The sequence below is a fragment of the Ovis aries genome, chromosome Y (genome assembly GCF_016772045.2).
Source record: "Ovis aries strain OAR_USU_Benz2616 breed Rambouillet chromosome Y, ARS-UI_Ramb_v3.0, whole genome shotgun sequence".
NCBI lineage: Eukaryota > Metazoa > Chordata > Mammalia > Artiodactyla > Bovidae > Ovis > Ovis aries.
This window is the reverse complement of record NC_082741.1, coordinates 1514519-1528489: the sequence shown is the minus strand read 5'-3', so window position 1 is coordinate 1528489 and position 13971 is coordinate 1514519.

Sequence of the window (13971 nt, the reverse complement as noted above, 5' to 3'; positions counted from 1 at the left end):
ATGCGGTTCGATCCTGGGTTCGATCTCTGGGTTGGAAAGATTCCCCTGGAGAAGGGAATGGCTACTCAGTGCAGTATTCAGGCCTGGCAAATGCCATGGACAGAGGAGCCTGGTGGGCTACAGTCCATGAGGTCGTGGAGAGTTGGACACGACTGAGCGACTAGCAATCCATGGGCCAGACACACTTGGAAATTAAGTATTTGCAAGATGAAAAAATCTCAGAACCGAAAGAGATAGACATCTTTGACAATACTTCTGTCCTTGGGGTCGCAAAGAGTCGGACACGTCTTTGCGACTAAACAGCAACGTACGGTATTTGTTAAAAGTGTAACTTGTCCGAGAGCCTTAGAGTAGTCTTTCATCGACATTCTATGTAAAACAGGACCGTGGTTAGGAACAAATCCCAACTGTAACCCCGTGGAAAACTATTCCCTAAGACGAATAGAATTGATGACGTGGATTCAGAAAGAATCGATGGATTCAAGAAGAAAGGAAAATCAGTTGCAAAAACATTAATGGATGAATTCAAAGAGAAAAGAACATCAGATATGAAAATATAGCTATAGTCATTTCCTATGCCTGCCAATGACAGAATCCTTGGCAGGAAATAATCACAGTTATATTTTCATGTTTTCTCTCGATAATCAGTTTGAAATGGAGCAATTAGAAGTGACTGAGGATAATGCAAACTGTCATATTTCTTTTTTCCTTTTTTTCATACTTTCATGTTTCAAGGAAACAATGAGGTCAGGCTACAGGGTTACTGAGGTCAAGATACTGTCAGAAGAGTGTAAAAACAAACAAACCACCCATTCCTAAAATATGGAATGTATTACCCTGTTTCTCCGTCCTTTTATTCGTTAGCAATAGAGATCACTACACACTTAGGTCAAATCAGCAACCGAGCCACAATTCTGCCTTATTTATTTATCGCCAGAAGGCTTGATTCTGGTACTAAGGACTCGTAAGCAACATGAAATTCCTAGCACTTAACACGTCAGTCATTACTGCTTATTCACAACATAGCATCTTACCCTTCAATCAGACTTTCCAGGCGGGATTTCTTCCTTCTCTGAGCAAGACCCACTTTATGCGAGAGCATTCAAGGTTACTTCGTTTTCCCCTCTTTTTACATTTAAACCTGTTTCTGCCTGGACGTTCTTGTAGCCTTTCCTTTATCCAGGGGAATGTTCCCGACCCAGGCATCAAAGCCAGGTCTCCTGCACTGCAGGCAGATTCTTTGCCAGCTGAGCTGTCAGGGAAGCCTAAGAGTACCGGAGTGGGTAGCCGTTCCCTTCTCCAGCAGATCTTCCTGACCCAGGAATCAAAACTGGGGTCTCCTGCATTACAGCTGAGCTGTCAGGGAAACCCTACTACTTGGCTGTTCTTTATTTTCTTGATGAAGAGTTGGTTTACAATGCTGTGTTAATTCCTGCCTTACAGCAAACTGATTCGGCTCCCACATATGCACATTCTTTCTCAAGCTCCTTTCCACTGTGCTTTATCCCAGGATATTGAATCTAGCTCCCTGCACTCTTCAGTAGACCCGGTGCCTACCCATCCTGTAGACGACAGTTTACATCTGCGAATCCCAAGCTCTCAGTCCATCCCTCCCTGCCCCCTCCCTCGACAAGCACAGCTCTGTCCTCCACGTCTCCGAGTCTCCTTCCGTTTCATGAATCAATCCTCAATATTCACAGGAAAGACGGATGCTGAAGCTCAAGCTCCAGAACTCTGGCCACCGGATGTGAAGAATGGACTCATTCGGAAAAGACCCCAGTGCTGGGACAGATGGAAGGCCAGAGGAGAAGGGGACGACAGAGGATGAGATGGTTGGATGGCATCACCGTGTCGATGGACATGAGTTTGAGTGAACTCGGGGACTTGGTGATGGACAGGGAGGCCTGGTGTGCTGCAGTCCACGGGGTCGCAGGGGGAGACACGACTGAGTGACTGAACAAGAGCATATATATAGAATGTGTGTATAAATATATCTGTGTGTGTATATATATGTGTGTATATAAAATATGTGCATATATGTGTGTGTATATATGATCTGTGTGTCTATAGTGTTGCCTGGAAAATCCCGTGGACGGAGGAGCCTGGTGGGCTGCAGTCCATGGGGTCGCTAAGAGTCGGGCACGACTGAGCGACTTCACTTTCACTTTTCACTCTCATGCATTGGAGAAGGAAATGGCAACCCACTCCAGTGTTCTTGCCTGGAGAATCCCAGGGACGGGGGAGCTTAGTGGGCTTCTGTCTATGGCGTCGCACAGAGTCGGACACGACTGAAGCGACTTAGCAGTATCATATAGTGAGTGCGTATTCTTGTCTGAGAAATCCCATGGATGGAGGAGCCTGGCAGGCTACAGTCCATGGGGTCGCAAAGAGTCGGACACGACTGAGCGACTTCACTTTCACTTTAGTGACTGTGTATATATGTAAAAATAATGTGTTTGTATATACAATGTGTGTACATACGTGTATATATATACATGTGTGTGCGATATACACGTGTGTGTCTATATGTATAGTGTATGCATATGTGTCTGTTTATATAATGTCTGTATATATACATAGAATGCATGTGCATATATTTAATGTTTGTGTTCAATTCAGGTCAGTTCAGTCGCTCAGTCGTGTCCGACTCTTTGTGACTTCATGAAGCGCAGCACGCCAGGCCTCCCTGTCCATCACCATCTCCCAGAGTTCACTCAAATTCATGTCCATTGAGTCAGTGATGCCATCCAGCCATCTCATCCTCTGTCGTCCCCTTCTCCTCCCGCCCTCAATCTTTCCCAGCATCAGGGTCTTTCCCAATGAATCAGTTCTTTGCATCAGGTGGCCAAAATATTGGAGTTTCAGCTTCAGCATCAGTCCTTCCAGTGAACACCCAGGACTGATCTCCTTAAGAATGAACTGGTTGGATCTCCTTGCAGTCCAAGGGACTCTCAAGAGTCTTCTCCAACACCACAGTTCAAAAGCATCAATTCTTTGGTGCTCAGCTTTCTTCACAGTCCAACTCTTGCATCCATACAGGACCACTGAAAAAACCATAGCCTTGACTAGAGGGACCTTTGTTGGCAATGTCTGTGCTTTTGAATATGCTATCTAGGTTGGTCATGACTTTCCTTCCAAGAAATAAGCGTCTTTTAATTTCATTGCGGCAATCACCGTGTGCTGTGATTTTGGAGCCCAGAAAAATAAAGTCAGCCACTGTTTCCACTGTTTCCCCATCTATTTGCCATGAAGTGATGGGACCAGATGCCATGATCTTGGTTTCTGCATGTTGAGCTTTAGGCCAACTTTTTCACTCTCCTCTTTCACTTTCATCAAGAGGCGTTTTAGTTCCTCTTCACTTTCTGCCATAAGGGTGGTGTCATCTGCATATCTGAGGTTATTGATATTTCTCGTGGTAATCTTGCTTCCAGCCTGTGCTTCCTCCAGCCCAGAGTTTCTCATGATGTGCTCTGCATAGACGTTAAATAAGCAGGGTGACAACATACAGACTTGACGTACTCCTTTTCCTATTTGGAACCAGTCTGTTGTTCCATGTCCAGTTCTAACTGTTGCTTCCTGACCTGCATACAGATTTCTCAAGAGGCAGGTCAGGTGGTCTGGTATACCCATCACTTTCAGAATTTTCCACAGTTTATTGTGATCCACACAGTCAAAGGCTTTGGCATAGTCAATAAAGCAGAAATAGATGTTTTTCTGGAACTCTCTTGCTGTTTCAATGATCTAGCGGATGTTGGCAATTTGTTCTCTGGTTCCTCAGCCTTTTCTAAAACCAGCTTGTTGAACATCTGGAAGTTCATGCTTGACGTATTGCTGAAGCCTGGCTTGGAGAATTTTGAGCATTATTTTACTAGTGTGTGAGATGAGTGCAATTGTGCGGTAGTCTGAGCATTCTTTGGCATTGCCTTCCTTTGGGATTGGAATGAAAACTGACCTTTTCCAGTCCTGTGGCCACTGCTGAGTTTTCCAAATTTGCTGGCATCAGAGTGCCTGATGAACTATGAATGGAGGTTCATGACATTGTACAGGAGACAGGGATCAAGACCATCCCCAAGAAAAGGAAATGCAAAAACGCAAAATGGCTGTAGGCCTTACAAATAGCTGTGAAAAGAACAGAATTGAAAAGCAAAGGAGAAAAGGAGAGAAAAGCAAAGAATAGCAAGGAGAGATAAGAAAGCCTTCCTCAGCGATCAATTCAAAGAAATAGCGGAAGACAACAGAGTGGGAAAGACTAGTGATCTCTTCAAGAAAATTAGAGATAGCAAGGGAACATTTCATGCAAAGATGGGCTCGATAAAGGACAGAAATGGTATGGACCTAACAGAAGCGGAAGATATTAAGAGGTGGCAGGAATACACGGAACTGTACAACAAAGATCTTCATGACCCAGATAATCACGATGGTGTGATCGCTCACCTAGAGCCAGACATCCTGGAATGTGAAGTCAAGTGGGCCTTAGAAAGCATCACTACGAACAAAGCTAGGGGAGGCGATGGCATTCCAGTTGAGCTGTTTCAAATTCTGAAAGATGATTCTCTGAAAGTGCTGCCCTCAATATGTGTACATATGGTGTGTATATATTTAACGTGTGTTCACATGTGTGTGTTCAGTTCAGTTCAGTCGCTCAGTCGTGTCCAACTCTTTGGGACCCCATGGACTGCGTGTGTGTATATATGTTCTTTGTGTATATACGTGTGTGTGTAGATATCATGTGTGCATGTATAAATATAATGCATGTGTATATATAGTGTGTATATACTTAATGCGTGTATATGCGTGTGTATAACGTGTGTATATGTGTTTGTGTGTGTATATATGTGTGTGTCTGTGTGTGTATATATGTGTGTGTGTCTGTGTGTGTATATATGTGTGTGTCTGTGTGTGTCTAGACGTGTGTCTGTGCTGGCTGACTTTCTTTCATCCGGCATCTCTACTTAAAGCATCCTCTGACTACAGACAGTCTCCCACGTCTCCTTCCCACCGCAGACAAACAGCACGGCTGCCCCTCCGCCCCGCCCCCGTTCCACCCCCCCTTCCCCCCCCCCACCCCCCGCCCCGGTCCTGCAGGCTACAGGTTTCCCAGGGATTAAGCCTGTTTCCATTCTGCACCCCGGGAGGTCAGGCAGCTGCAGTAAAGCAGCCCCGAGGTTCTGAGCCTCCCCTGGAGCTCCGTTTGGGCCGTTTGGCACTAACCTTCTACGGTTAGGAACATTGCTTTGGGGCCGGTTGACTGAAGTTTGTTTACACACAGAAATCCTCCCCAGCAAGTTTTTCTGCCCTCCGAGAGGCCAGGTGCCCCTCGTTGTAGTTCAGTCGCTCAGCCGAGTCTGACTCTGTCTGACCCCGTGGACGGCAGCACGCCAGGCCTCCCTGTCCATTACCAACTCCAGGAGCTCGCTCAAACTCATGTCCATCGAGTCGGTGATGCCATCCAACCATCTCATCCTCTGTTGTCCCCTTCTCCTCCCGCCTTCAATCTTTTAAGGGGCAGGGTGCCCCTTACTGGGTGTCTTAGTCCCAGTTCAGGAAAGCAAACCCACGGTGAATTTCCAAGGCAGGCCCAAACATCTTTCTTCCTTCATGTGCATAATAAAAGGGAAACCGTTGCTTGAGAAGAATCACAGCGGGGCTCAAAGAATAAACTCTGGGTGGTGATGCAGGGACCGGTTCCCAGCCCGAGGGTGGCCTCCTCCAGATGCCTGCCTTCTCTACAAAAGCTCAGTCTCTTCATTTGCAAAATGGGATTCATAACAATGACAGCAGCCTCCCAGGCCTCTGTGGCTCACGCCAGCTGCAGCTTCTAAGGGTTTAACACAGGGCCTGCGTTAGGACGGGAGCTGGGGTTGTGTGAGTGCTCCTGCTGTGGAGTCCGACTCTCTGCGACCCCCGTGGACGGAAGCCCCAGACAGCACATTAAAAAGCAGAGACATCGCTTTGCCAACAAACGTCCATCTAGTCAAGGCTATGGTTTTTCCAGTGGTCATGTATGGACGCGAGAGTTGGACCATAAAGAAAGCTGAGCGCCGAAGAATTGATGCTTTTGAACTGTGGTGTTGGAGAAGACTCCTGAGAGTCCCTTGGACTGCAAGGAGATCCAACCAGTCCATCCTAAAGGAAAACAGTCCTGGGTGTTCATTGGAAGGACTGAAGCTGAAGCTGACATTCCAATACTTTGGCCACGTGATGCAAAGAACTGACTCATTGGAAAAGACTCTGATGCTGGGAAAGACTGAGGGCAGGAGGAGAAGGGGACGACAGAGGATGAGATGATTGGATGGCATCACCGACTCAACGGACATGAGTTTGACTAAACTCCGGGAGTTGGTGAAAGACAGGGAGGCCTGGCGTGCTGCGATTCATGGGGTCGCAGAGAGTCGGACACGACTGAGCGACTGAACTGACTGACCGATGAAAGTTTTATAGTGGTAATATGTAACTAGGAGATATGTTATACAAATCTATATTATGAGACACACAGTTATAAAGATCCCCTGGAGAAGGAAATGACAACCCACTCCAGTATTCCTGCCTGGAGAATCGCATGGACAGAGGAGCCCGGTGGGCTAGAGTGCATGGGATCGCAAAGAGGCGGACACGACTGAGCGACTTCACAACTTAACTTATTGCTTATATAGATATTTTATACCACCCTCTGTTTGAAATCACCCTTGAGGTTTTTAGCAATTAAATTATGAGAGCATTTCTTTCTAATAGAATAAGAACATTTTGCAATCTTTACTGAATATGGCACTTTCCCCAAATCTCATCTCGCTTTTATTTTTTTAAGTCATTTATATCTTCTTAATTCACTTTGGAAGCAGCAGTATCCACCCCTGGGATATAATGTAAGTGAAAGTTTAGGACTCCAAATATTTTCAACTTTGATGTTGGCAGTAATAAATCCATAAATTTCTTTGTCCATATTTTTCCTCATTTATCAAAAAAAGAAAAAAGACTTGTGAGAAAACCAAACATTACATCATTATGGGTTACAGTTCTTTATTCAAAAATTTTGAGCAGTCATCTTTTGCCCGGCCTCATATCTGAGCTTTATCGTGTGCTGAGAAGAAGTAGATGGATTTCTGAGTCATCAGAACTGATTACATTTGTTGCAGCATTTAAGCATTCATTATGGTATAGAAGACATGACATCATAATTTATGTCTTGTCATCAAGACCATTTCTCCCTACGGATTCCTTTTCATGGGCCTTGATATGTCTAGCTCACAGGTCCTATATATGCTGTTAAAAAAAAAACTACCAAAGGTGCAGAAAGAAAATATTGAAATCTTAAAAACTGAGTTATATGAGCACAGTGGTCCATGGTGTCCTTCTCATTTAATTCCTTATAAGGAAAGTATTGTTACCATGGAAACGTGATTGACACTTAGGGTTCCAGGGGGGCATGGACCCACCCCCCTGAGGCTCTATTTTTATTTTTCCTCCTTATTCTGAAATATCTCTATTTTCTTTTCTTTTTTTCTGGGGTGTCAGGATTCTCAGAAAAGCGTTTGACTGACAGGCATAAGGATAAGCCAGTGAGCTATATAGCTCTTGTTGTTCAGTTGCTCAGTCGTGTCTGACTCTGCGACCCCGTGGACTGCAGCTCGCCAGGCCTCCCTGTCCATCACCAGCTCCCGGAGCTTGCTCAGACTCATGTCCATCGAGTTGGTGATGCCATCCAGCCATCTCATCCTCTGTCGTCCTCTTCTCCTCCTGCCCCCAATCTTTCCCAGCATCACGGTCTTTTCCAATGAGTCAGCTCTTTGCATCAGGGGGCCAAAGGGTTGGAGCTTCAGCTTCAGCGCTGGTAGTCCCTCCAACGAATCTAGACTATGAGATTCATAGTCCCTCCAATGAATCTCCAGGGTTGATTTTTGCTCTTTTAAGATTGACTGGTTTGATCTCCTTGCAGTCCAAGGGACTCTCAAGGGAGTCGTCTCCAACAGCATGGTTCGAAAGCATCAGGCTGTTTATTCAAACCTATTAGGTCTTGAATCGGGGCATTCTCTCTAAGAACCAGCGAACTTTTGATCGTCAAGTATAGACACGCCCGCACGCACTCCTAAGTTCCACTGTGGGTCCGATTTCATCACAGTCGGTTCTACGTTTCACTCTCCGAGGTGTTCATTCACACTTCCCCTTCCCCCACTTTCCAGGTCAGATCTGGGAGTGGATCGCACACATAATCTGCATCAGTGGGCCAGCTCTAAACAGGTTTACACGCTGAGTAACGCTTCTCTGTAATTCGCTCACCTCTCCTACTCTGCCGCCTCACTCTTACTCCTTAAAAACCCACGCCTGCCCCTCGAGTTCACACTGCGGGCCATTGTTCGGAAAGTAACCCGACACTCCTGTTCACCGCAAGGTATGAACAGGACAGAAACCTTCCAAAAACACACAGAGTTTCCAGCCTATAGAATTGAAGACACACACCCTCCCGACATATGGTTTTCATCGAGAGGGCTGAAATAATTCAAACGAGGTCAGCGTTTAAAAAATTAATTAGTGCACCGCCTCTTGGTTGAAAACGCAAAGACTGGTCTCTTTTGCAGCAAACTGAGGCCGTGTTCTTTCCTTTTTTTGTCTCTTTTCCTCTGTTTGCTTTTCTAGCTGAGCAGATGGTTTGCATTAGGAATGATCCTTGCTACGAAGATGCTGGTCTTTGGTGAGATTCTCCAAAATGAAAGCTGCAGTCTTGGGTGTGACTAGGAAGTAACTCAACCCAGCAAGTCACCACCATCTTAAAAAAAAAGTTGTTTTTTTCCTCTCTTGCCTCTGGGTGACAGCATGTCTGAAGGTCCCCAAGAGACAGGCTATGCTGAGCTGCTCAGTCGTATGATGACTCTTTGTGACCCCCCTGGACCGTAGCCCACCAGGCTCCTCTGTCCGTGCGATTTCTCAGGCAAGAATACTGGAGCGGGTTGCCATGCCCTCCTCCAGGGGAGCTTCCCAAGCCAGGGATTGAACCCACGTCTCCTGCACTGGCAGCTGAACCCTTTACCACTGAGCCAGCAGCAAAGTTCTTTTCTCTCTGTATCAGTTCAGTTCAGTTCAGTTCAGTCACTCAGTCGTGTCTGACTCTTTGTGACCCCAGGAATCGCAGCACGCCAGGCCTCCCTGTCCATCACCAACTCCCGCAGTTCACTCAGACTCATGTCCATCGAGTCAGTGATGCCATCCAGCCATCTCATCCTCTGTCGTCCCCTTCTCCTCCTGCCCCCAATCCCTCCCAGCATCAGAGTCTTTTCCAATGAGAGAACTCTTCGCATGAGGTGGCCAAAGTACTGGAGTTTCAGCTTTAGCATCATTCCTTCCAAAGAAATCCCAGGGCTGATTTCCTTTATGATGGACTGTTTGGATCTCCTTGCAGTCCAAGGGACTCTAAAGAGTCTTCTCCAACACCACAGTTCAAAAGCATCAATTCTTCGGCGCTCAGCCTTCTTCACAGTCCAACTCTCACATCCATACATGACCACTGGAAAAACCATAGCCTTGACTAGATGGACCTTAGTCGGCAAAGTATACATGTACTTAAACGTTTGATTTTCTACTGTTCATCTGTCTCATGTCAATTTAATTTAGATTGCCTGAAGAGCCTAGAAGGGTATACGGGAAGTGTCTTCCGCCTCCAGTAATCACGAGGGCTTCCCTGCTGGCTCAGACAGTAAAGAATCCACCTGACATATCAAACACGAAAACACAGGCAATCATTTCGTCACGTTTAAAGAGGTCTCACAACAGATTCATGCCTGTTTTGGGGAGCATTATTTGACCACCCACGTGTTCTTAAAGTGAAAGTGAACTTGCTCAGTCGTGTCCGACTCTTTGCGACCCCATGGACTGTAGCCTACCAGGCTCCTCCGTCCGTGGGATTTTCCAGGCAAGAGTGCTGGAGTGGGTTGCCATTTACTTAAGGCTTTCATAAAATAGCAAGGTGTACAGGGAGAGAAAGAGGCTTTCCCCCCCCAACAAAGATGAGTTTCTCCTTTTTCATTTCTCCCTCTATTTTAGATAAACAGGTTGATAATGCTTATGCTACTGCTGCTGCTAAGTCACTTCAGTCGTGTCTGACTCTGTGCGACCCCACAGACGGCAGCCCACCAGGCTCCCCCGTCCCTGGGATTCTCCAGGCAAGAGCACTGGAGTGGGTTGCCATTCCCTTCTCCAATGCAGGAAAGTGAAAAGTGAAAGGGAAGTCACTAAGTGGTGTTCAACTCTTAGCGACCCCATGGACTGCAGCCCACCAGGCTCCTCCATCCCTGGGATTTTCCAGGCAAGAGTACTGGAGTGGGGTGCCAATGCTTATGGGAAACAAACAAAAAAAAAAGTCAAATCCACGTGCATGTGGGAAAGTTAAAAACACAAGAATACCTCCCTGTGGCTTCACTGGTGGTCCAGTGGCTAAGACCCCGTGTTCCCAATACAAGAGGCCCAGGTTTCATGCTCACTCATGTAGCTAGGTCCCACATGCTGTAACCAAGAGTTTGTTGGCACACAGCAAATGAAGATCCCCTATGTCACAACTAAGACCTGGCAGGTCTAAGACAGATCTTTTAATATATTAAAAATAAATATTTTACTTATTTATTGATGAACACAAACTGCATTCCCCATCAGGGACTCTTTGTAACTTGTTTTTTCGACTCGACAATATTTCATATTTTTTTTTAATTTATCACATAAATACCTGCCTGATCATTTTTAACTGCCATATCATATTCCATCAAATATATTTATTGTCACAGATTTATCAAATCTCCCATGGGTAAACATTTATAATACTTCTCTTTATTACAGTCCTATGCACCTGGGGGCTCAGATGGTAAAGAACCTGCCTGCAGTGCCGGAGACCTGGGTTTTGATCCCTGGGTGGGGAAGATCCCCTGGAGGAGGAAACGGCAACCCCCCACCCCCACCGCCGCCCAGTATCCTCACCTGGAGAATCCCATGGACAGAAGAGCCTAGCAGGCTACAGTCCATGGGGTCACAAAGAGTCGGACATGCCTGAGCGACCAACACATTGCTGCTTTCCCTGCTTACCCTGGGAGTGTTGTTAACACACAGGTAAATCTCTACCTATTAAATGAAGCGTGTGCTTTACAACCTGGGGTCTTCAAGTCTCATCAAAGACTCAGCTTCCTAAGACTTTGGGTTTGATCCGGAGCTCTGTAACTCAAGACTGCCCTTCAAGTCCTCTCAAAGCGGTAAAAATCTCTTCGAGGAACTAGAAGCCCAGTGTTTTGTGAGCAGATTATCAGCCACTTCCTTAAGCACGAGAAAGAAAACAGCGTTGGCTGCGACTGTGTGTTTCCACAGGAGATGCCTGTTTATGGTTTTGCGTTGATTTCTGCTTCCCAAGTGGCACCAGTGGTAGAGAACCAGGAGACGTAAGAGACGACGTTTTGACCCCTGGGTTGGAAAGATCCCCTGGAGGAGGAAATGGCAGCCCCACTCCTGTCTTCTTGCCTGGAGAATCCCCATGGACAGAGGAGCCTGGCAGGGCTACAGTCCACGGGGTCACAAAGAGTCAGACACGGCTGAAGCGACTTACCATGCACATAATGGACAAAACAGCTGCGTTTGGAAAGACTGTTGAATCGTGACGTCTAACGATCTACCACTGGGTCCTTAGGTAAACCATCTTTCTAACAAACCTAAGGTAAACAAAATTATCACGCACACAAAACATATGCTTGAATGTTCGGAGCAGGAAGCTTGTTTCTGCAAACGTCCCATCTGTAGAGAGCCCGCCTTCTGGGTGGCTAGAATAGCAATGCCTCACAGTCAGCGGTTCCTGTAAACCGCGTCCAGTGAGACCTTTCTCAAGGTTTCCCACACGGCTAGCCGGCGCTCAACTCTCAGACCGAAAACCAAGTCTGCAGTGGATGAGCCTGTTAAAACGGAGTGAAGCAAGTGATGAAGAGGAAAAAAACCATGTATGTCAACGCATATATGTGAAATCTACAAAACGGTACAGACGAACCTAATTGCTGGGCAGGAACAGAGACGCAGGCGTAGGGAATGAACCGGTGGACCCAGCGGGGGAAGGAGAGGGCGGGATGAATCGAGAGAGAAGCCCTGAGCTCTATATACGATGGTGTGTAAAACAGACAGCTAGTGGGAGCTGCTGTGTAGACAGGGAGCTCAGCTCGGGGCTGTGACGACCTAGAGGGGTGGATGGGAGGGGTGGGAGGGAGGCTCAAGAAGGAGGGGATATATGTAGACACGTGGCTGATTCGCGCTGCTGTACAGTGGACGCTAACACAGCATTGTAAAGCAACTATCCTCCAATTAACAATTTAAAAAGGAATATAGAAAGCAAGGCCCCCTGTGAGAATTTTAGGAAGGGGAAATACCTTTGATCACCCCAGGGTGGGTGATCACCCAGCAGATGGATGCGTCTTTCAGGCTCCCGCTTTGATGAGACCTCCAAGGACGAAAAGAGACACTCAGGTGACCACCGACGGGTACATGAAAAGATCGTCAGCATAACTCATGATCAGGGGAATGGAAATCAAAACCGTAATGACACAACGCTTCCCCACCTGTCAGAAGGGCGACTGTCAAGAAACCAGCAGATTATATGTGTGGCGGAAGAAGTGGAGACAACATAGATTTTTGTTTTCTTTTTTTTTTTGGCCAGGAGGCATGTGGGATCTTAGCTCCTCCCCGATCAGGGATCAAACACGCACGCTATTCGTTGGAAGGTGAAGTCTTAACCACTGGGCCTCAAGGTAAGTCCCCCCAACCCCACCCTATTCTCTTTGAAGAAAGCTTTAAAGACGGTAAAGCGACTGCCTGCAATGTGGGAGACCCGGGTTCAATCCTGGGCCGGGAAGATCCCCTGCAGAAGGAAATGGCAACCCACTCCAGTACTCTTGCCTGGAAAATTCTATACACGGAGGAGCCTGCTAGGCTACAGTTCAAGGGTTTGCAAAGAGTTGGACATGACTGAGCGACTTCACTTTCTTTCTTCCTTAAAGACAAAGAGTGTTCTTCCACGACTGATTTACTGAAGGCATCCTCACGCTGGACAGTTAGCACCTCCCGAGGATGACAGCCTCACAACTTGGATCTAGAGGAATAAGCCGCCGAGCGTCTCTGCAAACAGACGTGTCTGTTATCTTTACCGCCATGGCAGGAATATTCAATCACGCTCTGATGTTGCACAGCCTCCCCAGAGGTCAGAAGCAGCGAGACACAGGGGTGAACTGTCGGGGAAAAGTGAATGGCCAGATGGTATGGAAAGCGATGGGAAGGGCACGTGAGTGTCCCTAATCCCCAAGAAACTCTTCAGATAACTGCTGGTAACGATAAAGACTTGTGGTAGCCTTGACTGGTTGATCTATCCAAATCAATCCTGACTATGTAGCCATCTATACATCATCATATCTATCTATCCATTCATCTGCCATATCTACCTATCCACCTATCTCTAGTGATCCATCCATCCATCATATTGATCTATCTATATCAATCCTGAGTATCTATTTAGCTATCCATATCTATCTATCCATCCATCCATCATATCTATCCATCTATCTAGTCATCCATCCATCCATCATATCGATCTATCCGTCATTAATCCTGAATATCTATCTATCCATCTATCTAGTTACCCACTCATCATATCTATTTATCTACCTATGTATCTATCAATCCTGAATATCTATCTAGCCATCAATCCACTCATCCATCCATCATATCCCTCTATCATCAATCCAGAATATCTATCTACTTAGTCACCCATCCATCACATCTATCTAGCCATCCATAATCCTAAATATCTGTCTACTCATCTATCTAGGAATCCATCCATCCATCATATCTATCTAGCCATCCATCCACCCATCCATCCATCATATCTATCTATCTATCATCAGTCCTGAATATCTATCAATCTAGCCATCCATCCATCTGTCCATCTATCTATCACATGTATCTATCCAT